The sequence below is a fragment of the Elaeis guineensis genome, chromosome 11 (assembly GCF_000442705.2).
Source record: "Elaeis guineensis isolate ETL-2024a chromosome 11, EG11, whole genome shotgun sequence".
In the NCBI taxonomy this organism is placed as follows: domain Eukaryota; kingdom Viridiplantae; phylum Streptophyta; class Magnoliopsida; order Arecales; family Arecaceae; genus Elaeis; species Elaeis guineensis.
This window is the reverse complement of record NC_026003.2, coordinates 92,522,757-92,527,833: the sequence shown is the minus strand read 5'-3', so window position 1 is coordinate 92,527,833 and position 5,077 is coordinate 92,522,757.

Sequence of the window (5,077 nt, the reverse complement as noted above, 5' to 3'; positions counted from 1 at the left end):
AAAAAAAAAAAAAGTGGGAGCGAAAGTACTTGTCTTTTTCATCAGGAGTTCGACCTTACCTAAGGATCCACTCCTTATCTCTTTTATGTTAAGAGGGTCTTGTAGATTATTATGCTGGAATTTGATAGGTTGTTAGGATCTACGGGCCACAATTTGATAGACCATTGAGATTTGTCCATTAGCCCATAACCAAGGTTGTGAGTCGTGCCAATAGACCGGATCAGTTAATCATGGATGTCGATTGTCGGTCATGTCCACAACCTGTAGGTTATTGAAGAATCTTAGGTTATGTTTGGTGCATCGTCAGACAATTTTGGAGGATAATGTGGATTGCTTTTAGGATAGACTGCCATCATTAAATTATCAGTAATGTTGATTACTATATTTAGTACATGCAAGTAATTTGCAGTAAAATTATTGGGAGCCTTGATTGATATATTTGGTATAACAATCAGATTATTGGTAATATGAAATCAAATTTTCAAAATACCCCTAAGTCAAATTACTGTGTTTGGTATAAATAAAAACCGCTATGGCCCTCGCGCTATCCAATAGTGATGTGTACATGGAAGTAAACCTCGCACTTTGAACATGACCAAAGCTCTAGCCTGATGCTCCTCCTGGAAGGTCAGCCCCACCGCCGGCAATCACCTGCTGACTAGATCTGATAGCAGGCTAGCATCACACTTGTCATGGGCAATGAGGAGCACCTTCGTGACCCAGTCCATGTGACCCCCAAATGAGATCACAAATACAGACAGATGCAGCGGAGAAGGACGTTGTAGGGATCCCAAACCCAGATGGAAGGGTCAAGAAGGTGCGAGGTGCCGGTGATGGAGAGCTAGAGGGAGAGCGGAGAGGTAGTGGCGCGGCATGGAGGATCTCGAGCTTTTGCTCGAGGATCTTCTCCTTGGAGGTCTTCAAGTTCGCAAGAAGCCGTACTCCTCTTCATTGTCATCGTCGTCTCTGCAGCCGTAAGAAAAATGGAGGAGCCCATTGGAATTGGGGGAGAGCGAGGCAGCGAGGGGGCTAGCCTCTGTTGGTAGCACCACCGTAGTCAAAGAGATGAATTTTGTGTGATTTTTTTAAGAATAATTTTATTTTTTTTTTTACAATATTGCAAAGAAGTGATAATCTGGATAGCTACTCCTCTTCAAAACTATCTAGATTGTCTCCTGAGAGACAATATAGATTATCAAGACAATCTAAATTATTATCCAAAAAATATATCAAATATAATAATTTAATAAATTTATTTTAAATTATCGATAATTTAAATATATTATCAGCTATCAAATGCAACCTTTGTCCGGCCGAATGGACTGAGAACTGAGGGTGAGGTTCCATCCAGAGCACATGGGTGTTTGCGCAAGCTTTGGGACGCTATCAGGCAAGTCCCAATTGAGATCGGTGGCTGGCCAAGGTGATGGCCGGATGAAGACTAATATTGTAACATCGCCTTATCTCGAGAGACTGTCTAGTTTTGTCGGTCCATTAATGAATATTCGGCCTCGACCCGAGGAGTAGAGTCCAATAACGGATAATCACCGTAGCAGCTATACCCGCTTCATTATGCTAAAAGTATGACAATTAATAATCAACCAATTTCAACTGAGATCAACCAAAACTTTCTTTATTTTTAAATAAATATATAATATACTTTCTCAAAATTATTAATATAATTCAAACAGGCAGTCATACAATGCCCTCATTATCTAATCCGTGTTATTTTATTATTTCAAAGAGTGTAGAATGAGACTCGTAATCGTTTTTATCTTCTTGTGTGCTTGTCCTGTTAGTTCACACAAAGTTAAATGATATTTGGCATCTTAATCTATCAGTGCACTCATGTGATATCTTAATAAACAATTTTATTTCGGCCTAAAAGTACTTGAATTACATACGTTTTGATTCTAGATGACAATAAAATATAATGCTGCAAAATAACTCACCTGGATTTTGTTCCTTATTTTTTTTATTTTTTTAACCGAAACCTCAGAGAAATTGCCGAAACCAAAACTCCACCGAGCTTTATAAACCAAGTTTTAAGACCTTGATCATTAAGCTCCACAACCAAGTTTTAAGACCTTGATCAATAAGATCAACAACCAAGTTTTAAGACCTTGATCATTAAGGCCAACCTAGAAGCAGATCTAACAAACTGAAAGATACAAAGCCAGTTTCTAACGAAGCAATTGTGTGTATGGCTCTATTTAGTACTTCAATATACCTATAAGCCAGCAGCAAGCCATGGTGCAACATTAATAAATAAGGCGCCAAGGCCTTACGTGGTTTAAAAATAAGATGCTTCACTGATAAATTATTCAGCCAGTAACTGAGGGCGCTTAACATCACCCCATTTATCATGGAACATTCTCTCTTTATCAGAGAAAAATAAAACTTTGTACCAGTGCAAGAGAACATACATCAAATTAAAATCAAGATTTGGAGGTAGATTCTTAATATACCTGAAATAAAGGATTAACAAAGCCTTCTGTGGATGTTGGGGATAAATAGTCCAAGAGGACTCTTATGCCGTGATGGTTGCATGGTTCATGTAGGATGAATAGAATTAACATGTCGATTAAAGGAAAATGACCAGGAACTGATTGAAAGGACAAAGCCCAAAACTAAAGAGGCAATAGGAAGGTGCGGTAGTGTCAAAGAATCTCATACTGACAAAACAATGGACATTCATGAGAATAACTGGAAAATGACAATTAATAAAGCCAATCAGAGAGGGTTGGGACATGGCTATGGCAAAAGATAAATGGAACTTGCACCTGACGCTTCTTAAGCTCTCGCTCAACTCTTCCAGACTAATTTGGATGAACTTCCAGACTAAAATGCTTGGACAAAAGAACAGAAGTGAGAGGTTTCAAAACTTTGAGAAAGCCTGCATGGGCATTATAACAGGGAACATTCAATGTAACGCGAACAGAGACCCAGGCACATTACTACAAAACAGAATCCGTTTTACACCAACAAATTGAGAACGAGATCACCAAAGATTGACCAATCTTGAAGGTGACATACATTTAAATTGTTTTAGCGCATGAAACTATATTCAGTTTAGGCACCTCACTTAGATTATAAACTTGCTAGTGAGCAGCAATAGGAAATTCAGTTATCACGCAAAAGAGAGCTATTGCCAGAAACAAAGAATTACACCTAAACAAAGCATGCCAGTGAATTGGCAAAAGGCTTCAGAATCAGTACGTGAATATAAAACCATACCGGTTCAAATTATGTTGAGTATTAATGTAAAACATATCCGGAAGAATTGGAATACCTTTTGAGTGAAATCACCCACCACCAACCTGATACTCCATAGGACATTCAAGATTGAAGCACCAACTACTTGTTACAAAAATTAGGAATCACATTTCCCAATTTCAAATCAATTTCCACTGAATAATTTCCTTCAACATCAAAGAGGCTTCTACATAAAGCAACATGTAGAAACTTCTGCCTCATACACAACCAAGTCCATATCTCATCTCTGTACTTATTGAAAATAGATACTGACAACATAAACAAACTACGTTTTTAACCAGATATTGACACAACTGTACAGGTGAAGGTTACTTCTGGCTCATAACTTTTTCAACATGAAGACCTTAGACTACATCTCTTAACTGTTTTATCTACAATAATTGCAACTTAGAATAATATCTCTTGATACCACTAGAAGCCTCTCATGCATAATGTTTCCATTCTTCACTGCAATCCACAACATGACCTAATTGGAGGATGAATTCAGCTAACCAAAAGATTCATGTATCCAGATTTAATGATTGCATCTGAATTGGCAAATTATTGAGGAATATCTCTTCATACTACTAGATGGCTCTCATGTACAATTTTTAATTCTTCACTGCAATCCACACCATAAGTATATTGAAGGATGAATAATCAAAAGATTACATATATCCTAATTTAATGATTGCATCTGAATTGGCTCACGACTCAAGTTTCACATGGAAGAACCAAGGTAACATGTTTTAGAGAAGCTCCAAAGTATTAGTAGAAATCCTACTTATCAAACAACTAATCACCAAGAAACTTTTTCTTTTTCTTGTAAAAAGAACTCAAAGTGATCGATAATGAAGAGAAAAAGATAAAGATCCATAAAATCCTGCCAATATTCGTTATGCAAAGAAGAAGGCATGACACTGACTAGACAATGATCACCAATCAAACAAGCAAAGAATATGCAAAAGCATATTTCTGTGAGCATTGATCCTAGGTAGCCCATATCAAATGTGCATCATGATGCAAATTATGGTGAGGGTACAGCAAAGCAGGGGTCTAAAGATTTAGGAAGCAAGGTCATGTGAAGGTAAATGAAGTAAATTAGGTGAGATAGGAAAAAGCCATCTGACATGTAGTTGTTATTCAACTTAGGAAAATTTTGGTAGTTCAATGTTGAATACCAATAACTCATAAAACTCGAGAGAGAAATCATAACCATGACCACCAAGCTTTGTCCCAAGTATTTCAGACTGGTTTTATTGATCCTTGTTTGCCAAGCATTACCTTCATGGCTACATCTGATGTTATTTCAAGTTATTCCATATCTTTTCTCACCATTTCCATCTATGTGACATTAGGCATTCTCAACCTTTCCCGCATTATCCAACAACAATTAAGGTTCCCCTCATTGTGGAAGCACCATCAAATCATTGTTATACATGCCTATATCATTTCAATTGATTCTTCATCACCTTATTCCCAACATGTGCCTCCCTTACAGCTCTTCTAGTATACTCATTTTTCACTCTATCCACCCTTGTTTTACCACACATATATTCCAGCACTCTTATTGCTGCTACATTCAGCAAGTTTTCTTGGATACTCTTTATCATCCAACATGCAGAACCGTATATCATTGCATGCTTTAGTGTCATCTTGCCAAATTTTCCTTCAAGCCACCAGGTTATATGTTGAACAGAATCTAAAAACATAATGATTATAATGGTTCAATACTTGTTTCAATCGATCTACTGTCACATATTCCCAATTAAATTGCAGGAATGTAGTGTTATGAATGTCAACAGGGATTTCTTTTGAGGGT